The following is a 23312-nucleotide window of genomic DNA, read 5'->3' on the forward strand; positions in this document are numbered from 1 at the left end:
CAGATTTGGTAAGCGTCTCGCTTCCAACATCGATCTCACTCGCGTCACAATCACATCATTCGCCCGCTCCACAATTGCCTTTCCTTTTGAACTGTCGGCATGGGTAAGCTGCATCCCCTCCTTGTGAAGACCATAACTCCTTAAACGTATTCCTCACAAATTCCTCACCACCATCAGCATGAAACACGAGAATCTTATACTGCGTGTCTTGCTTCTTTAACTTCACCATCAGGTAGCGTAGATGTCTACTAGTGTCCACCTTGGACAGCAGCAGAAACACCCATCTGCAACGCGTGAACTCGTCCATTACCAGTAGGAACATCGTAGACTTCTCAACATCAATCTCGCTGATTGAGCAGAGATCCGCTGAAATCTTCTCTAACTTCTTTGTTGCACGGCGGGAATTTCGACGGTAAGTCATCATTTTCATTTTCGAATCAGCACAAGGATACAGTCATAGCGGCTCAGGTCGTTCGTGTTCACCTTAACTCCAAACGCAGCGCTGTCAACCACCACCTGCTTGATAGTGTCCATGCTCACGTGGTTTAGGCATGAAGCAGGTACATTCCACTTGGCACATCGGTTCGCTTCTGAGCACCCAGTACCAGTTGATGCTGGCGCTGCCCCGCATGCGGTACAGCCCACCACGCAGCACAAACGTCAACTTCCGGTTAGGTTTCACCAACCAGGTCATCAACTGGTTGTCTGACATGACCGGCTTGAAACCACACTTGAACTGCATGTAGGTTTGCGAGGTCCGGTTCACCCTAGTCCGGACAGAGTAGCGCACTTCTTCCAGTGGACGCATATCCACACGACCATTAAGATTACTCACAACCGGCATCAGAACAGCTCTAGCTATCCCAACACGCTCACTTGAACCAGTAGCTTCTTTTAAAAACTCTTCATGTTGCAATTCCATCATGTTGTTCAAAAGCCGTAGCTCTCCGGTCACGTTCACTTGCGCTCTGGAGTCGAGGATCCACTCGATCTCGTCGGCCGGCACCGCTTCGGCACCACCGCTGGAAGCTACCGCCAGCACACGATGGACAACAGGTAAGCCACTAGCTCCACGCTCATCTCCATCCTCGTCGTCCTGCGGCGACGTCAATGAGTACTCAATAAACTCGACCTCTCGTTGCGTGCCGCATGCATATGCGAGTCGGTCTTCAACATCTAGACCAACTAAAGTAGCAAGTTTATGTCTAGTGTATATCTTTTAGTAACTATGCCTTTCTTTGTGCTGACATTTCGAACTCAGACGCACGGGATGGGTGCTCGCAATGCCCGCTTAAGGACGTTCTCCACGAGATTCTTCGCTGACAGTACGGCCACTGTCTATCATGTCGACCGCTCTCGACGCATCATAGCATTCGTCATGTAGCGGATCTCCGCTTGATTCGTCGACTGACGCTCTGAACATTCCTTCCACCAGTGCCCACGCTTGTGGCACGACTGCCACTCCGTGATTCGCTTCAACACCTCGATCGCTGCACGATGTTTGCTTGCTTCTTCGTCACTGCTCTTCTTCTTCTTCTTGGAGTTGCCATGTCCGTTGTTACCACTGTGGTGGCGCTTGCCACCGTGCTGCTGTCTGCTGCTGCCTTGGTGGTGGTTCACGGCATTGACTTAGCGCTGGCCTGGCACCTCGTCCACCATCATGGTTGCCACGTTCTCTCTGCTCTTACCTCCCTGTTTTCATTGTTTTAGTCACCTTTGAGGTACTTTTACTAGGACAGAGCAGTCGAACGTGTTTGACACCTTTTGTCGAACGTAAGTAAATTGTGGAAGATGCTTTTTGTTGAATAAAAGTAAAAAAAATGAATATTTACGACTAGCGCAAGTGTGCCTAAGTTTGTAGGAGTCGATTTCGTTGGGACTGTTTGCTACCGATCTCGCGTAATTTTGCTATCTATTTGCATTGGATGCCCCCAATGGCTGCATTGTTTTTATCTCCTCGTTACATCACGTTGGTGCCGAGGTACTACTGGTAGTTTATGATGGGAGGTGCCGTCACCAATCTGGTACCTCCAAAACAAAGCTTTTTCCGATCAAAAGCTTAAATGGCGAGTGTTGATAGTGTTGGTGACACCCACGGTTTTAAACCACAATACTCATTGCTTTAATAATGCTTTTTCCTCACTCAACTGTTTACTATGACTATGAAAAAAAACTATGCATTTCTTTATTGTATGTCGGCAATAGGCAAATTTAAGCGGATGGGTCAGACAACCAATGTATGGACTCTGGAACTAGGGCCTCGCAAAGACTGGGATGGGAAATTTTCAAGCAAAATACTTAAAAAAAAAGCAAAATTCTTCACGCCATCTTGGTGACTATCACGGTCTGTAGTTTGCAGCTAGACTTTGAGAAGGTAGGAAAGACTGTAACGGTTGTTAGATGCCGAATCAATTAATTGACATATTTCTTGTTAACCCTCATGCATACTCTGCCTTATCTTGAATTCTGTCAATTAATTTTTTCGTTCTTTTTATTTAGATTACCGGCTCTTGGTTACCTGTCATTACCGGCTCGCACCGGATTGCGGACATACACCTAAGTCTCCACCCAGCTTGCTCAAAATTTGGGGAGGGGTTATTTTAGGGACGGGTACAATCCTTAAAGTAGCGGTAAGGTCTTTTGAAGCCTTCTATTATCGGATTATATCGCTATGCTAAAACTCGAAGCTTGTCCGAATCAACATGGGGCATCGATCCTCTCGAGAGCGAACCAATCTTATCTCGTGCCAAACACAAGTTTGCGGCCTTGTGGCATCGGAGTCATATTGGACATCGACGTCAGTACTCGATCGAGCTTCTTGCGTTTCATGACTATCACCAGCGTGTGAAGTACATGTACATGTATGCTGGTTCTGGAAGCTCGCCTGATCCATCGCCCGCTGCTGGATTCCAGAGCAGCTCGTGGGATTTTCAAGCTAGTGGCACTGCAGCCAATCATCTCCTGACTCTTAAATACACTCTGGAGGGCTCTTGCTGTCGCCGCACAGCATTCCCAAACTTGATCTCGTGCTCTTCTTCTCGGCGTTTTGCCCAGCAATCCTCTGTGAGTACTTAAGTATGGTAAACACGAGAAACAGCCACTACTCACCCTCACTGGTTATGCGCTCAACGCGGGCACGGGCTTCGAAGAGCGAAGCGCGTACTGTAAGCTCTGCAGGAGAGCAGCAACCGGTGCGAGCCTCGGCAGGCGAGACGCTTGTGCAGGCGATTGCGACCGCCGTCGTCCGTGCATTAAATGTGGTCCGGATGGGCCCACAGACACAGTAAGCTGCTGAAAATCTATCTGGAGGGCGATCCGTCATAGCAAACCGCCGAGCTCTCAGCCTCGCTCACTCCGTATAGCACCAGCTCGAACGTACAGTTCAAGCCTCGAAGTTTCTCCCCCAGCGCCTACAAAACGGGCACAAGATCGTCGGACGGCAAGACCACCAAGAGCGACACGATGGGCACCTGGCAGGTAAGCCAGATCAGCTCGCCTCGACGCAGTTTGACGGCAAGGTGGAGAACTGGAGGTGCTGGAAGACGGAGATACAGACGATCTCTTACTTGCAGGACGTGCTGTAGCTTGGCCAAGGGCATGAGGAGTACGACCAGGCTCGCGCCAACCGCAACCAAGAGTGGAATAGCTGCTATGAAGCTCGTGAGCGCAAGGCGCTCACGGAGATGGTGTTGTCGCTGCATGGCGACCTGTTAGATCGCGTCAAGAGCGACATCGAAAGCGCTCGGCCTGCGCAGCTATGGACAGCACTGCTACGGACCTACGACGGGACTCAGGGCATCAGCTCAGTGTATCTGAGGCAGGACAGGTACATCCGTCGCCTGAGGCAAGGCGAGGGTGTGATGGGTTACATCAACGACCTTCAGCGCTGGCGACGCGAGATGGAGCGCATGGATGTATCGCTACGTGAAGGAGAGATAGCTAGTGTGGTGTTGTCAAATGCAGTTAATGTTTACCGCTCAATTGCCAATTAGCACTCGCAGCGTGTGTCTCGTCTACGCGGAGGCTACGACAGAGACCAACGTGTACAAGATGCTGTCAACCTTCTACTCGTCGCTGAACGAACTGCTCATCTGTCACTTTCAGCAGAGCACTGGTCATTGAACCCGAGGCTTCTAGATTTCATTTGGCAGGCTTCCACGTACTCTGCTTGATGGGAGAGAACGACGATACGGACGCTCTGCTTATGCCGGGCTGAGCTCTCGCCAATCAGGACAATGATCTCATCGAGGCAAGAAGCGAGGTGTATATTTTGTTGGTGAAGGAGACCTGGAAAGCAGCGATGCGTAGTCGACGCTATCTTACGACTCAGTGCCTGGACAAGCCAGGCGTTTCCACCTGGATGAACTTGTATAAGTGTGGCAACGCTGTAGAACTGTCTGTCGTCGGGTATTGATAGAGGTCGCGGATCTTGGGTAGCATTAGGCTTGTACGGAGCGAACGGAAGAGTCACCACTAGGGGAGAAGACCGAAGCGAAGACAGTTGAGGGGAAGAAGGAAGATTCCGAAGTAATTGATTTTTCGGAGCTTACACTGTCCTCACTACCTAAGTCATCCAATCATTTGGTGCATCCCAACACCAACACTCTGCACTCCCTACTCGTCTAATCATCGCGGGATCGTGTTGGACCGGTTTGGGTTACCGGTTTATGGGTACTTACCGTCTGAAACCGGTACCCTTCAATAGGTATGAAGTCGCAACGCAAATATCTGCCTGCTGTAGAGCCACGTTTCAGCTGCTACTGAGTCAATTTGTGCACTCTACTAAATATCACCTTCGCCGAGGGGTCCCGCCAAAACGCATGTACTACTGTCAGGTACTTTGGTATGTGCTCGGTTTCTGCGTTGGCATCATGGAAACAGCACGCTCTGTCTGCTGTTCGGGGTGCCCCCAAGCATACTAGCGAGTGCTCTTCGCAGAGCGGAGAAGGCACCGGCCCAAATGCTGAAGGGGTATTTTCCTGCACGTATCTCGTTGCCGTCTCTCGCATGTCTGGTCACCTCGTGAAGTCTCTCCTCAAAACTGCTTTAAAGTTATTGATGGGGGAAAACTGCGAGTACATTAAAACCAAATTTGATACTAGAGGATTGGGCTGGTAGCGCTTGGAGGTACATGTTCAATTCGGTAGAGTAATACAACATTTGAGGGAAGACCAACCAGCAATATAATGCTAGCTGTTAGAGCAACTGTGCCGGTACAAGCTGTGAAAAGAAAAAAAGTGGCTTGAATCTGCAATTATGGGCCCGATGATTTACACTACGACAACTTACCCTACTGGTGTAGTGATACACTTCTACCCCGATACTTCTTGCCCACGAACTAAGCTTGCTGCGCTTAGTTTAGGGCGTTTCGACACGCCTTTGTCAGTTATGAAAAAATTATGGGGTTGAAGAATGTTTATTTCCTATGTTTCTAACGTACTGATTTGGTCCAGCTACTAAAGAGCCAATAGTTAATTTATCGCTGTTTAGGCCGTCCACGATGCTCCCTTCCAATAAATGACGAGCAAATTTATCTCCAATTACCTGAAAAACGTGCTCTCGAGCAGAATACCCAAACGGCCTAACACCAACAGATTCTGCAGCAGTCCATACGGCTTGGTATAAACAGTTGCATCTTGCAGGAACGTCAACCCCAAATATGTTAAGCTCGCCGCCACTTCCACTACAAGGCAGCTTTCGCAGATCACCAAGGTGAGCACCAACGTAATCTCCAGGCTATCCACGCGCGCGGCTCACTGCCCTGTCTCCCCAACAATATTTTACCAGCTGTGTCACCATTTCGCCAGCAAAATGCAAAGTGAAAGAATGTGGCCGAATACAACGGCCCGACGCCCTGTCTAACCCCATCAATCATTGTACAGTAATTATCACAGACGGATTTATAATCCAAAAGGTTGGAAGGGGTTCAAAATTTAGTGCCGTGGAGCTGCCTGCATCTTACGGATAATGTCAGCCCTGAACTAGCTGTCATCGATGCCCCCTTAAACCCTGATTCAATAAATGCCCTTGTAAAGCGATCAACACTTGTACTGATTTAGCGAAATTAATCTGGATATTTGGATCATAATTTAATACCTGTGATCATCTGATGCAAATGTAGACAGTTTTAAGTTAGACAACGGTTTGCATTGCAAACCGTTGTCTAACTTAAAACTGTCTACATTTTTGTTGTGTATAGCACACGATTTATTGGCAAATTAAAGCCTTTGGAACTGTACGTACTTCATACTGAAGCACTACCAGGATAAGTAATATTGACATTTTCAATGTTGCAGAACTACACCTTTTACCAGCCTACTTCAGCTTTTCCAAGCAAAGCGGTCGAATGAGTTTTTGTTTTTAAAAAAACTAAAATAAGGGTTTTTGACCAAAGTGGTTCTACGACAAATTTCTCACCAACAAAAAAGCGTTAGTTGGTCAGAGTCTCATTACCGGAGCGCTCATTCTTCAGCCCAAGATAACACCTCCCATAGCCCGCGTTCTTCACGATGGCCCAGCCCACTCAACAAGCCCAGTCGCCCTCCTCACCGCAAACACCACCATCCATTTCACGAGAAGCCGATAACTACAGTACGAGCGCTCCAGCGCGAAGAAACGCGCCCTTAACGCATATCTGACCGGCCAAAATCTTGCTGGATGTGGCTGCATCAACGCTGTGTCTGTTATTACTGTCCGCCGCATTGTTGCGAAGGGTAGTATTGAGCAACAGCCTCGAGGCGGCGCGAGACAAGCGTGCGTTAAAATCATCGTCGAGGTCATGTCCAAGCTCGAAGAATACCTTAACGAGCATGCGGACATGACAATGTCCGTCATGAAGGACCGCTTGTTAAGCGACCTCGCCGTGGACGTAAGCATCTTCTCTTGCCTCCGCGCTCTTAATATACATCGTAAAAACACTACGTTATGAGAAAGGTACAGCACTATGAACAACATGGTGAGCAAGACGAAACGGAAAGTATATGTAGAGTCGCTGAACAAACATGTTTTTGCAGGAGACATGATTGTATATCATGACGAAACTAACTTCAATCTTTACCGCTCGCGCCATTGCTTTAAAACATTTTCCTTGCTGAGCGCGGCGACGACATGGCGTAGGTAAGTAGTTATAGCTACACAACCACGTTGCTTGATAAATACATCCGGAAACCATTTTGGTTAATAATTGTACTTCGTTCTTCAATACATTAAGTTGCGCGATTACACAAATCACTTAGCTTAAGAAAATGCTAGTAATAGTCGAGTGAAGTCTAATCTAACTCCTTCTTTGCCAAGCGACCATGGCTGACCTTGTCCTCTTCGTTGTGCATGGGAGCACGCGCTGCATCGCGGACAGCGACGACGAGAGCATGTTCCAAACCTGCAGCGAGTAGGCGCTCCAGCGACGGTGATGCATGTGAGGCCTTTCCTTCCTGACGGTGCCAACTCTGCGGGGACCACTGCACGGGCTTCTGCGTCCCAAAGGAGGTGTCAAATCCTTCTTCGACAATGGTGTCGACGACTGACACCACGGCAGCAACGCCACCGCCGAAAGAACCCCCCCCCCACACCTGCAACTCCGCCTCCCGCGAGGAGCCCATGCAGATCGACAACGTCGTCGCCGGTCCTGTTGGAAGGCCCGCCAACTTCGCGCCCGCCAACCCCACGTCCGCAGTCTCCTTTCGCCGCCGATCCGACGGTCGCATCGCGAGCGGCATAGTTTGCGCAGCAAGCGTCGGGTCAGCCGCCGGACCGTATCGGCGCCGCCATGATCGTGAAAGAAATGCGACATCACCGACGGTGTCGCCGATGGGTGTCATGCGCACAAAACGTGGGTCGGTGTCTCCGGTTGCACAACCAAGAGATCGACCACGTATTGCTCGCCAACAAGGCCGATTTGTCCATTCTCGGTGGCCGTTTTCGGTCGCCCACCTTCGAACGCAGTTCAACCCTACTGATCTGGTCTTCCTGCGGTCCCGATCTTGGGCTGGTGTGACTGTGAGAAAACATGCCGAGTTGGACGTTGCCGTAACTCACTCATGCATCTGTATTGCAATATAAACTGCTGCCGGTATGGCGGCAATTGTGGCAACGGCTTGGTGGAGTCTACCATGGTTGCCTTCGCGAGGAACGTTGCTACCAGACAATTGGCCGTTGTGGCTCAGGGGTTCGTTGGTGTGGTGAGATCTTGGGTGAATACCTGGGCGAGCATGAGCACGTGTGTGTCTTTCACGTGGGTCGTCCGCGGATCGAGGGCTATCGTCTGCTCATGACGAAAAAACCAGAGATGCCATCCCACCCCGTCCGCGTATCCATCAACGCACAGCGGATGGGTGGCTGGATGCGCTTCGCCAACCTCTTAGGCACGCCGGTGGCTCGCTTTCTAGAAGTCGGGAATGGCCGTTCCATGACAGTCGTGATCGCCACTACGAAGGCAGTTTTCCAGGGGGATGGGATCACCGTAGACTACGGACCGGACCTTTGGCTCGTTTGCCGTTGCGGACACGAGAATTGCCGTCACCGCGACATCCAAGATCAACAGGACCCGTAGGCGTGGCTCGCGTGGTCGAGGACACGTTGAAGTCGAGAGAATTGTAGTGGAAGATTTGATGAATTGGTAAGGCTGTTGATTTCACGCTACTGGTTTGCTGTTACAGCTAACTGCATCCAAGTTGCATCTGCTCCTTGTACCTTGACGATGCTGTTAGGGTGGCGGCGGGATTAATCGTGGTCTCGGCGCTTGGTCTCAATTCGGTCTGAAGTAGCGGTTGTAGACAGCAACTTCAATGAAGCAAAGCCGTGTTTTCCCTCATTCGATCCAAGCTGTAATCACTTCAGTTTTGCGTTTTCCAAGCCTTGCTAAATTTCTCACCTTCGCGCGACACAGCACCCTCCTCGTGCCCCCGTCCTGGTACGCTGCGCGGCTCGTGGAACCTGCCGTCACATCTAGCTAACAAGCACGTCTTGTTCTATGTTATTAGATTGCGAAGTTGAGTGGAAGCACTAACTACAAGCAGTCCGAAGTGCGCCGACTTCTGTCGCTCGTCGAGCACTACCTCCCGCTTGGTAAGGACGAATGGGAGCGACTTGCAAACTCATACAACTCGAGCAGAGGTCGCGGTGTCGCCGAGCATGACCACGAAAGCCTCTGTCGAAAGTTCAACTGGGCTCTACACTGCACGCAAAGCTACCGGTGTTGCTGATATGCTGCGGCAGGTGCAGCTGGCGAGGTAGCTAAACCAAGCGATCGACGACAAGGCCAGCGTGGTTGACATGGACGACGGTGCCGGCGTCGAGAAGAGGACTATCAACATGATCTCTCGTTCGCGTTCGAGGTCGAAGGAAGACTCAGCTTCAATTTGCCCGTCGATTCCGAAGCTGACACCGGCGGTACCAACGCCACCTACGACCCCATCCAAATCGATAAGACGAACACGACGGTCGGGGACACCGATAGAGAGGCCCACACTGACTTCTCGGAGTTGATCACCTCTAGTGCCATTTGCGAGGGGTTGGGGGCATTTGCCACGCCGCACCCTCCCCCGCCTGTAACGCAAGTCCATGCGGCGCAAGCTGCGCTCGAGCACACCAAAACAAAATGGGCAAAGGCACACAGCTGCGGTGTCTCTAGTTTCTCCTGCAGCAACCAGCGCCGCTAGTGCAAAACCAAGTGCAGCCTCAAGACGCAAGAACTCGCTTGCAGAGCAAGAAAGCTCCCTAACAGAAGGTCTACACTACTTCTTCCAACCGACTCGGAGGCATCGACTTGGCTGGTTTTTGCGACACTGTGGGCCATCATCGCTCTCTCGAAGAGGACGAAGATCTGGTCGAAGCTAGCTACACTTACGTGAAGCGCGTGAGGGCTACGAGAGCGACTGCTGAGCTCAAGCAGATCATGTCCTGTTAGAATGCACCTTAATTGGTCAAATATGTAGCCAATAGAAAAGGTTCAAACATCCTACTTCTTAAGGAAACTTAATAAGTAAACACATTGCCGAGGGATGTTAATGGCGAGGAGGACGCGTGGCGCGCCCGCTTTAAAAGGCCTCCTCACTTTGAAACTGACGGCCTATTACATAGAGCTTAATATTTCAGATACGTACGGAGACTAAGGCCCATGGTTAAAGGACACAATAGGAGTGCCCAGGTCCTGGGACTGGAAAAGTTCCATGGGGAGGACTACACCATGTGGCGAGACAAGGTGCTAACGCACATAGAGACGCTGGATGAGAAATACCAGCGAGGGTTGTTGGAAAAGGACCAACCTGAGGCTACGGTTGTCATGATGGACTTCCTTGAGGGTACGCCTGAGAAACCCATCATTTCGGTGGAGGGGAATATTTCTCAAGAGGAGGCGAAGGCCAAGCGTTGGCGCCACCAACACTGGACTAGGGCTCGGTCCGAGCTGTTGAACTTATTCAACCAAGCGTTGCCTAACGTTTTCTTGAGTGGGCTGCCGGATCAAGTGTCCAGAATGAATCCCTGTGACATATGGAAGGAGCTCGAGCAAAAGTACGGGCTCGGGGATGCAGGAGGCGTAATCGAGCTGCGCCGCCAGTGGGAGCGTCTTCTCGCAGCGAACTGGACCAATCTGGGGGTCCTATTCGCCCAGTTAAAGAAGCTGCGTAACGACATAAACAGGAAGATGAGGGGTCTGGTTGGCAAGGACATGGTGACCGAGACCTGGTTGTGCATGGAAGTGTCGGCGTTACTACCAAGCGAGTTTTGGGGAGGCACAATCATCATGACTGAAGAGTGGTTTTCTATTGAGAACGTGGAGACGAGTCTTCGCCGCGTTTTCGGTGATCGATCGAGGAAGGAAGCCACGATGCTGACTGATAAGAGACGCCCAGTGACTGTCAATGCGGCAAGAAAGTTTACGGGGAAGAAAAGGAACCAAGGACAATCCTCTGAAGTGGCAGTAAGCGAGTGTTATTACTGCTTTGAAGATGGCCACTGGAAGAAGGCCTGCCCAGTGTTGGCGGCTGACCGCAACCCGGAAAGGGCTGGAGGCAAGCTGCTTCGCTCAAACATACGGGCGGCTCCTGTCACCGAAACAAAGCGAGCGATGACGGTCAAGAAGGGGGGCAAGTCGACTACCAAGAGGATGAAGGTGAACCAAGACGAAGAAAGGACCCCAGCTCAAGCTGCCAAGTTCGACCTCAATTTGAGCAAGGCAATTGAGGATGCCGACGAACTTGAGTACAAGGGGAGTGTTCCAGCGAGTGAAGGAAGCGAAGATGAGGCACCGATGCACTCAATGGAGATTGATGATGAGGTACGGAGAAGATACCCTGAGTATCTTTCTAAATTGAGGGAGTTGAACCTGACTGATGATCTATGGGTGGTTGATACAGGAGCTGGACACGCTATAAGCTCGGATAGAAGGTGGTTCACCCAGCTTGGCAAAGGACGGACTCATATCTTCGAATATCGAAACGGAGGCCACTCGTCATCCAAGCTGCAAGGGTCACACAGACTTAGTATTCACTAAAGACAGAGGGTACTATAGTGATATCTCAAATACAAAATGTTGCCTTTGATAAAGAAGTGCGGTAGTCACTTGCTTAGTGCATATTATCTTGCCACACAAGGGTATCACCACATTCAGTCAAAAGGTGGGCAGTATTTGTACTTTCCTAGATAGTAAAAACCGATTCATATTTGCTGCAGTTGCAATAGATGAGGTATACTATTTACCGAGTAGGAAACTGGATAAGAATTCAAGAGTACTATCCGTCGATAGTACTTCTCAATCGAAGATACAAAAGACGTTGAAGGAGTGGCACCTGAGGCTAGGTCATGTCGGTAAAGGCAGACTGATGAACATTCTGGCTGGCAGAGTAATCAGAGATGCACCCCAGTTATCTAGAAAGAAAATGGAACTGGTATCATTTTTCTGTCGTACATGTGTGCTGGCAAAATCACGGCGAATGTCTTATAGGAATAAGGTGACAGATAAGGTATCTGAGCCTTTGCACACACTGCATATGGACTCATTGGGAAAAATAAGACCACAGGGCCTCTATAATACTACCGGGCGCAAGTATGCTCTAGCAATAGTAGATGATGCCACTGCTTATAAATGGTATTTCGTTCTGAAGTCTCTGAAAGAGGTTGGGGTTATTGTTAAAACCCTTATTAAGCAGCTGGAGAAACAATTCCCATACAAGGTAAAACGGATAAGGACCGACGGGGGTACAGAATTTGTCAACGAATTCTTAAAAGGGTACTGCGATAGAAGTGGGATCGTGTTCCAAAAGTCAAATGTAGAGTCTCAAGAGGAAAATGGGTCTGCTGAGCGAGCTCACCAGACAATAATGGGTAAAGTTAGATGCGCGTTAATAGGATCGGGTATGGCTGCTAAATGGTGGCCAGAGGCATTAAAATATATGACAGCAATAACTAATAGGATACCAACAGCCCGGCTTAAGGGTAAGAGTCCATACGAAGCACTGTTTGGCACCAAACCAACAGGAATTGAGCTTCACATATGGGGCAGTACGTGCTACGCCCATGTACCAAAATCTAAACGACCCAATCCGAAGCTTAGTGAGCGGGCGCTAGAGTGCAAACTTCTCGGGCTTTCTGAAGATTACAAAGGGTATCGTCTACTCGATATTAAAGGAAATAGGTACATTAACGCTCGAGATGTAAAATTTGGGCCAACATTTACTGAGGGACTGATTTTACGATCGTTCCCGTCCGGGAAAATTGAGGAGAATGAGGAAATAATCCTAGAAGTTGGGGAAAAGGGGAAAAGAAAACGAGAAACGGGGCTGGATGTGTCTAACAAGCGACCAAAATCAAATTCTGAGCTGGAAGAGTGTGCACCGGATACTGAAACAGTGGGAGTAAAGAAACAGCGAGTTTCTGTGCCACCTATACCTCGCAGTCGTAGGAAAAGGACACCAAATTCTCGTTTAAAGGACTATTTAGTATCAATCAATGCTGTCACAATTAGCACAAAGGTGATACCGATTCCACGATCAATAAAAGAAGCGAGACGGGGACCACACGCTCAGCAGTGGGAGACTGCGCTGCAAGCTGAATTTCAGGCACTGGTTGCAAATAGTACTTGGGAAATAGTACCATTGCCAAAAGGAAGGAAAATACTAGGTTGTCACTGGGTATTTGACGTGAAGTATAACCCAGATGGAACAGTTGATAGATTTAAGGCAAGATTGGTTGTTAGGGGAAACACACAAACCCACGGTGTTGATTATAATGAGATATTCTCACCGGTGGCGCGGTATGAGTCGTTGAGATTACTACTGGCAATAGCAACGATAAAGGACCTTCATGTCCATCAAATGGATGTGTCAACGGCCTTCCTAAACGGATCGCTGCTTGAGGATTATTTACATGCAACAACCTCATGGGTTTAGGCATGGGGATGCGTCCAGTGTGTGCAAACTGAAGAAGAAAACACTATATGGACTCAAACAAGCACCTCGCATCTGGTATGCACTCCTCAATAAGTTCCTGGTAAGCCTAGGGTTTTGTCGGTGCAAAAAGGAGTACTGTTTGTACCGTCAAAAGTGGGAGGTAAAAGGAGTAACGCATATAGTACTTGTCTGCGTCTACGTGGATGATATTACTATAGCATCTAGTAGTATGACATTGATGCAAAAGGTGAAGAGCCAACTGGCTTCTAGATTTACTATGAAGGACCTAGGTGATATCCATTATCTACTGAAGATGGAGATTAAAAGGGATAGGGCAAATATGATTTTGAGTATGTCCCAACACAAGTATATAATGGACTTACTACAAAAGTTCGATATGACTGACTGTAACTCAGAACCAACACCACAGGCAAAGAGTATAGTACTTGAGAAAGAGGAAAAATTAAGTCCAGATGAAATCTCAGCACAACCATTCGATTACAGAGGTTTAGTGGGTTCACTGATGTACCTTGTACGTGGTACACGCCCAGATATAGCAAATGCTATCAGAGAATTAAGTAAATTCCTGTCATGCTATAATAAGAGCCATTATAAGGCAGCCCAGAGAGTACTAAAGTATCTGAAAGGGACGTCGACGTACGGACTCGTATTTGACGGGAAAAGTAAGGAAGTGATATATGAGCTGTACACAGACGCGAGCTTCGCGAATGCTAATGAGAACCGAAAGTCAGTAACTGGGTATGTGAGTATTATGGCAGACGCGTGTATTACTTGGAAAAGTTCAAGACAAAGTACTGTTAGCCTCCATACAGCGCAGGCTGAATTAATAGCCGCGAGTGAAGGTATTAAAGAAAGCGAATGGTTATGGGTACTATTAGAGGAATTGGGATTTAAGCAAACACAGCCGATCATGTGTTGGTGTGATAATAAGGGGGCAATTAGTATTATAAAAGACCCAGCAAATCATACATCGACAAAACACATTGATATCAAAGGACTGTATGCTCGAGAGATTCATGATAAGGGAAGAATAGTAGTTTCATACTGCAACACAAATGATATGATTGCAGATGCCCTCACAAAGGCACTGCCTCAAACTCAATTTGAGAAACTCAGAAGTCTCATGGGGGTAAAGAACCTATGCCTCCCCTTACCACAATAGGTGTGGGGTATTTGGACTTTCTGGCACCGTGTATCACAAGATACAGTGAAGTTGAAGAGCCACCATGTGGCATATCCAAGCGCCCGGCGCAAGTTGAAGTTCAAAGATACTTCTCAAGTTGAAGGGCGAAAGATACTCTTAAGTTGAAGTGCACCAAGGAAAAGACTTATGCGGTTAAAGCAAAAAACAATAAGACGTAACGTTATGATATTGGTTATCTCTCAGACGTTCACATGTCAATGGTTATGGACTAGACTACGACAGAACACGATAACGTGCTGAAATCAAGTAAGAGCCACCGTTGACCGCATCTAGGAAGGGAGGGGCAAGCCCCAGCCGTGCTTAATTGGAACTTATGCCGAAGCGCTCCCCAGTCTCTGGAAGTGGTGGTATCACAGACCGAAGCCTGGACGTTTTGCTTGACTGTCATAGCCCCCCCCGGAGGGTTTAATAGCGGCCATAGGCGCTAAGTCGAACCGTGAATGCTGAACGCAAATTTGAGAGTGAATGGATTGAAGGAAATTGGCTCCAGCAAAGACAAAAAAAGTAGAGGTGCAATTTAGAGGCAGAAACCATCGGGAAATCGGAAAAGGAAAATTGGTTGGGTCACAAATTCTGGAAATAAGGGAATAGGTATGTGTAATGGAACGTCACAAATTTCAGGTGTTGCAACATTTAGGAGCCACCTATTTTGGATCACCGGATGTGTGAAAAGTCGCCACAACGAAAAGTCACATGATATCTCCAAAAGGTCGCAACTTGATTTAGGATAAAGTAGATCATATGTGATCAAAACAGGATAGGAAAGAGTGTGTTCACTATTAGGAAAACCAGAAGTAGCCCAAAAGTACGAAAGGTCGTATGGTATTTCTGCTGGACAAGTCGCAATTGGATTAAGGATAAGGCGAGTCATATGAGACCACAGAAGTGAAAAGGAGGATGTGCTTGAACTTTTAGTGGGAGTGTTAGAATGCACCTTAATTGGTCAAATATGTAGCCAATCGAAAAGGTTCAAACATCCTACTTCTTAAGGAAACTTAATAAGTAAACACATTGCCGAGGGATGTTAATGGCGAGGAGGACGCGTGGCGCGCCCGCTTTAAAAGGCCTCCTCACTTTGAAACTGACGGCCTATTACATAGAGCTTAATATGTCCCATCTAGAAAGCAGTGCCAGCAACATCGGCGGCACCATGCTTAAAATGATGCTTTTAATGCGCGACGAGAACGAGCGAAAAGCAGAGCTACGTCGCGCTGATGAAAAACAGCGTCGGTGTGACGATCCGACTGCCCGAGAAGCGCGTTACCTTGCCGACAAAGCGGAAGCCGAGTAGCACCTTCACAAAGAAAAGCTGGAGATGGAGGAACGCGCGCGTCATGACAAGGAAGACGCTTGTGCGCGCACCCAAGAGCTGATGTTCATTCTGAGTGCGCTGACGAAGAAGGCCTGAGCCCACCTGCTTCAAGGTGGTGGAAGCAGCAGCAATGAAGGTCGTGTAACGAAGCTAAAGGGAGGAAGTGCATTTAGTAGCGTTTAATCTTCAATACAGCCCGTGTTGCGAGCAACAGCACAATAAATGTTCATTTAAATAGCTTTCACTGTAAAATTAATAATGTGACGCCTCTACTCAAACGTAACAGCATCAAAGCAACACACCTAATTCAACTGTCTTCACACCATCCACGGTCCTACTTCCTGGGACATCTCCATCGCACCCGAGAACGTGGTCAAAATTTATGAGATGTCGACGGTGCGCACTCTGTAGTTAGCCACTTTGAATAGGTTGGTGAGCCGCATGCCTCGTAGATTAGGGTCGTAGGGCAGTGGCAGGTTGAGTCTACTGTAGACGTTTTCGACGCTGCCCAATTCCCACTCGGCTGCTTGACGGATAGAGGTTATGGTATTCTGGAGAGTGCGTGCGGAGGCACGCAGCGATGGCTCGATCTTCTCGATGTCTTCGTCCTATAAAGGGATAAGGATCCTCCCCGTCATTGTCTTAGAGCACGGGAATACAGAGTCTGAAACTACATTCATGCGCGCGTCCGGACAGTACCGGGGGTCTGTAAGCTTCATGTGGAGCGCCAAAGACGTGCTGGAGTCGTTCCATGAGCCGGGGCAGTTATGCTTCGACCAGATAATGCTGCCGTCGGCAGCGAATCATATCGTGCTAGTCACGAACGCAGCGTGTAGCCAACCGTTGTACATGGCATTTTGTAAATCATTATTAGAAGGTTGTTAAACCTGTATAGCAATCATTTCAAAGGTAATTTGAGCTAGCTGATATAAAACGGTACGAAGCCTTTCACACGTACATGTATATTTTTTCCATCGACAAACCCAAACGTGTGGGTCAGCAATGGCTCACGTTTGTTGACCATTTTTGCAAATCTTGCAAACTCTACCTGGCGTGAGGGAGAGGGCCAGGCGATGCGAGCAGGCACGTAGCCATTAAACGCCCGGGACAGCGCGTCTTCGGCTTTGCGAAGCGTCCTAGATAACGTGCTGGGCGGTACCCCGATTATAATACAAAGGGAGCCCTTCTCCATAAACCCCACATAACGAGCCCCAGCACTTGACGCAGGTAGCGCAGCTGGGGCGGGCGGCCTCTTGTCGAATGCGGCGGGATGTCGTAAAAGCAGGAAAACCTGCACAACAAATGATCAAACGCCCGTCTACAGTTGTATTAGTAATGTTCGACTAGGAACAAAATACAGTTATCCGAAACGACTCACCTGTTCAAACTCGTAGCATTCAAAACGTTCACATCGAAGCCGTACTTGTAGAGCTTCATCCAGCTGGATGCACACGGCGCGTCGAGGCATTGAGCGGTGAGATAGTCGCGCGTGCGCATGGCGATGCGCCACTGCTCCTGAATAAATAGGTGGTAGACGTCGCGTCGCGCCCAAGTTCCTTGTGCGTCTTGATCGCCTCGCAGAAGAGAAGGACCACTCCGTCGACTCCCTCGAACATCTTGGCCGCGCGTGCGCAGGTGGGGGAGGGTCAGGGAGGGAAATGCGAACTTCAAGCGGGATTTTGGTAAAATTTCGCTATCCCTGTGTCCCACACCAACTGTCACGTTTGAACAACCACGACAACCTAAAACGAGACCATTAGTGCCGACCAGAGTATGACCGTTAATACATTTGCGGCGGACGATTTTTAAGATATGTCGACATGTTCGACGATACGACCTATCATATCTGCTACATCTATGTCGGGTGATTTCTCTATTTTTGGTAGGCATCCACTGGTGAAGCCTCCAAATCACAAAATGACTAACTTTTTTCACTGACGCAACACCAAAACAACCTCGTGCAAAATTATTTTAGCTAATCAGAATCAAAAAAATATATTATATATTATCAGCCAATTAGGGCTTAAATTACAATTACAATCCCAAACATGCCGAAGGCGTGTTACGGTAGCGCCGCGATCAAGCAGTGCGAGTTGTTCGAGAAGGCATCTCGCACGAACTTCTCCAAGCACAAGAAGAGATGCAAGGGCATTAAAGTGCGCGACTCTCGGAGTGATATCCGGAAGAGGTCGTGGAATAAGCACCGCGACAAGCGTGTCGGAGAGCAGCGCAGTCGCCGCGCTAGTAATTTGTTCAAGAAACTTGAAGGTACCATATATTAACACAATGTGAATGTTGGTTATTTTAATATAATGCTATTTACAATTTAATTTATCGAAACCAGTGCTCCGACAGAAGCTATACGAGCTGCAGGGAGAACCTCTTCCTCCTAAACCCGAGCCAAAAGACTATGGAAGCATCCACTAGAGGTGCTAAGTCGTAACGCGGCCTTGTTCGATTTCATTTTTTCGAAGGTATGCCTTTTGAGCAGATGTTATTATACTCTAAACTGACGGACGTACCGTGCTATAGATGGAGAATAAAGACTTATTGCAAAAGCTATGGCTCAAGACGGCCTACAGGCTATTGCACCCTGACAAGCACCATTGGGTACCGTTAGAGCTGCGTGCAGGGTCTGGCGCGACACATATTCAGGAGACATGCAAGGCAATTGGTGCGTACAAGGCGGTAATGACTACGGCAGATGAGCACACGATTTTCGGAGAGCGGATATGTCCTCAAAAAGATTGGGACTGCCTCGAGACAAGATACCGTGAAAAGGTAAGCCCAATGGCAGGAGGTGTATCATAGGTACGGGACCAGAAGACCGTGCTACAAGAACCTATCCAAGCGCAAATAAATGGCTTTGGTAAAGCCAAGAACTGCTCAACACTGACGGAGTTCGAGGCAGTCTACAAGTCAGGATTTATCGAGAAGGACTAAGCTTACGAGGCCAAGTTGAAAGCGCAGGAAGAGCAGATGACAAGCGAGTGTCGCTTTAGGAATACGCTTGGTCTATCTTCTGAAAGTGAGAATGAGTAAAAAAAAAACAGTCAGGCTTGACCGACCCAGTTTATGTTTACCTCAACTCTAGTATGACAGGACTGTAAGTTCTTAAGTCTAATATGACAAGACTGTAAGTACTATGACAAGACTAAAACTACTGCGACAAGGATCACTCCGACTCACAACCTATTTGGTGGGGTAAGTATCAAAAATCTTAATCTAATGACGTCGCAGGCGACATCGTTCCAAGATTTGTTACAAGAGCATTGCTTCTGCCACACAAGTGATTAAGAAGGTGACAAGGGATGTCTACGCGTCGTACTTCAAGACGTTTTGTGAATTCAGTATCTCAAATGAGTACCCAGATCCCGCAGCGGTTCGACATCATGAGTTGCCTTCGCTTCTTGTCGCATTAATTGAGAGCGTATCTGCATCCGCCTCTGTGTCCAATTAAACCGCTGAGAAGATTCGGGCCGCAGTAGCGAACTACTACGGCAGCTATGAGCGCCGAGACGAAGCAGGTCCGGAAAAGTGAATTGTTATTACAGACGATCAAGGTAACAAGTACGGACTCGGAAATTCATCCAAGGATGCATTTGTCCGGCAGTTTATGCGTGAACTGAAATAACTAAAGAGTACTGAGTTTATACAGCGCCAAACCACCCCTATTACCTTGACAACAACAACGGGTTGTAAAGTCCAAGCATGCTTATCTGTAGTGCAAGTATTATCAGATTTGCCACAGTATTTTTGGTCTTGTTTCGTACCTTTAATCTTGTCATACTATTTTTGATCTTGTCATCGTACTTCTAGTCTTGTATTAGCGTACCGGCCGTTCCGTCCGGGGTTCGCAGTTCGAAGCTGTTCTATTTCTAAAAGTACTGATCTATTTCTAAAAGTAATACATGGACAGAAATTTCTAAAAGTATACATGTGTGAGAGCGACAGAAAGCGGAAAAATAAAGTGTGATGAGAACAAAGGGAGAGGAGAGCACGAGACCACAAAGGGCGGTCCTTACTTGGTATGAATGACAGCGATGTTCTGGAGCTCGGTGTCGACTTGGCAGGAATCATGGGCGAGCACGAGCGCGAGCACGATAATACAAAGTGCGATTCATACTTGGTATCAATGACAGTGATGATTTGGAGCTTGGTGTCGACCTGACAGCAATTTACAGCGCATTCATCGCCATAACAACCAGCCAGCTTCCGCCAGACGTATTTCCATTGCGCATTGTAGCCAACTTCAAAGGCGCTCTGAGCAACTTGAGTCGCCACGACGTTGGGTACGTACTTGGACAGCCGGACAGTCGGTTCGGCCGCAAGGCGCCGTTCCTCGATGTCATTGACGGAATGCCAATCCAGATCACCCGAAATGTGGGGACAGCCAAGGGCGTCGCCAATGGTACCCCCGGATCGCTTGAGTACATTCAGCTCCCACTAGCGACTACTTTCCGCCCTGTGCGAGATGGTGCCACTGGGTCAATCATACATATGCCAAGCCACCCACCAAACTATGTCATGCTTCGCCCACCTCGACCACGAGCGCTCTCTTTTCGGCCAGAGCTGGACTCAGAGGTTTTTCCTGTGTTTCCCACAACCGAGCCGTTTTCAAAATGCCGGATCGCACTCCCACCAGCTCCGAACGGCGAGCGCCGTTATATTGCAGTGAAAATCCAGCAGTTTCCATTTGTGTGTGCAGTCGGCTCCACCATCTACAAAGTGCAGGGAGAAACGTTGCACTCTATGCTGGTAGTTGACTGGAAATCGAAGAATAACATCATTAACAAGCCACAGCAGACATATCTTCTGGTCTCGCGAGTGACCTGCCGAACAGCGTTCAATACACTACTTCCACTAACCCCAACGCTTGCAGAGTGGTCGACGCCACCACCAAATGCACTCGATGAAGAAAACCGTCTCAATTAACTCAGCGAATATACCATAGCAGCCTTCGGGCGCGATACGTAGCAGCAATCAGCCAAAGCGCATGCTGCCATATCAATCTCGTTGCAATAAGAAACCGCTTTGCATTGAATGGGTCTTCGCTCTTAGTAATACCTTCTGTTTGCTGCTCGCACCGCGACTGCACTCGTTCAATGTGCTTCACGCGCCTCAACCGCACTCGTTTAGTGTGCTGCCACTGCTGCTGGTCTCTTTGCTCCCATCCGCGAATGGGGGCGCACTTGCTCGATGTGCTGCCATTGCTGCTGATGCCATTGCTGCCGTGCATCCACTCTTACTCGCCCACCTCTTTGCTCCCCTCCGCGAATGGGGGCGCGCTTGTTCAATGTGCTGCCATTGCTGCTGATGCCATTGCTGCTAATGCAATTGCTGCAGATGCAGTCCACTCCAGCCCACGCCCACGCCCGCTCTTACTCGCTCATCTCTTTGCTTTGCTTTTCTCCGCGAATGGCGGTGAAGCCATCTCGTCCGAATACTGCCATGCATCCGTCGTACATGTCACAATTTTCGCTCATTTTAGCGCGGCAAGAGCAGAAGAGCGACCATTTAATGACAAATGTTGGTACGAATGTTGCCTGAGCGCTGCCAAATGTTGGTACGATGTTACGCGACGTGGGCGCGAAGGTCGTAAGGTTACAAGAATTCCTTGGCCCAGCACCCCCAACGACAGCTCTAACGAACTGCGAAATAGAACCTAGGAGTTTGGTCCTATTTCACTTTCGTTTTGCAAACAAAATTTTTTTTTAAAAAAAATAGCTTTAAAATTTTTGAGGATTTGCATTTTTTGGATGCTAGAAAGTGTGCTATGATTCGTCATACAATTGAAAGCTGCATGCTTTGTTGTTTTAAGACACGGAAGTTACTTCAGGCCCAGATCTAATACAATATCAAGTAAGTCGGAAGCAGCTTCCTTTCCCTCACATTTACCGTTCGCACTTAAGCCGGATCCGGGTTAGGGTATTCTTACAAATAAGAAGTATTTAAAATTTTGCTGCGTATTAAAAGAGCTGCCTTTGTCCACAAGACAAAGTACTTGCATATTTTAAGTAAGAACAGTACCGGTATATGATCTTTCTGATGTGTCTGGCTTTTGTACCGTCATGGGAGGAAATCCTACAAACACTCACAAAAGAGACATGCAACACCCAAATCATCCTCAGGGCACCCAGGTAAGAGCAGGGCAGGCTTTCATACAACACGTCGGGTTGTCCACAAATCGTGCAGTCCTTTCAAATAGGCTAACGAAAATTCTAACAGATATGAAGGGCCAGCATTCTCTAAATCTCTTCGTACCCGCCTCCACATCTCTCTCCCCCTCCCCCGGTCGTCCGTGCTGGTGCTCGTTGTCCTCTGCTCTCGCCTCTGCCGTATGCTGCCGGTGCTCGTTGTCCTGATGCTGGTGCTCGCTGTCCGTGCTACTCGTCGCTGACGCTATGTGCTGTTGGTGCTTGTCGTCCGTGGTGCTGGTTCTTGTTGTCCGTGCTGTTGGTGCTCGTCGTCTTGCTGCTCTCGTCTCCGCTGTGTGCTGTTGGTACTCGTCGTGTGTGTTGCTGGTGCTCGTCGTCCTGCTAGTGGTGCTCGTCGTCCTGCTGCTCTTGCCTCCGCTGTGTGCTGTTGGTGCTCGCTGTGCTGTCCGTGCTGCTCGTCGCTGACGCTGTGCGCTACTGGTGCTTGGCGTCGTGGTGCTTGTTGTTGTCGTCCGGCTGCTGGTGCTCGTCGTGTGTGCTGCTGGTGCTCGTCGTCCTGCTAGTGGTGCTCGTTGTCCTGGTGCTCGTCGACTCGGCGTGTGCTGCTGGTGCTCATCGTGTATGTTGCTGGTGTGTGCCGCTGGAGCTCGTCGTCCGTGTTGCTGGTGCTCGCGCTCCTATTGCGGGGGTGGCCTCCCAACGCGTCGTCTGTGTTGTGCACGGAACCCATCTCTATCAATCAAAGGTATGCTGGAAAGCAATTATGCGGTTTTATTGATCTTAACAAATGTATTAACCAATGCTGTATCTTATTTTATCTGCAGCGCTGGGGGATTGAGACAAGGGCGCCCAGGAAGTCTACCACCGTAGGCACCTTGACGTTTGTGTGGCCCACGGTATACGAGTCTCTCTCGCTTGTCCATTGCGTGAACGCCACAGACGTGCTTTGCCATCAGCGTGTGGATGCATGCCGCAAACTTCTGCCAGTAACGACACGGACACGTCCAAGACACTGTATTTACAGGCCAGCCACCGTCAGGCATTCCTTCAATCTCCATTCTGGCTGTCTGCTCACCGAGCTGAGCCGTGACTGATAGCGCCTCGCGGGAACGCTTTGCTTCGGGGTCGAAGACACGTGGTACTTGGCGAGAGATAACCCGGACAACCTGGGTTGAAGCGCTTCCACCTTCATCGGCATTGCTTAGCAAATATGCAATTGAGTTGCGGAGACA

The sequence above is a fragment of the Phytophthora infestans genome, genomic scaffold (assembly GCF_000142945.1).
Source record: "Phytophthora infestans T30-4 supercont1.13 genomic scaffold, whole genome shotgun sequence".
Taxonomy (NCBI): domain Eukaryota; phylum Oomycota; class Peronosporomycetes; order Peronosporales; family Peronosporaceae; genus Phytophthora; species Phytophthora infestans.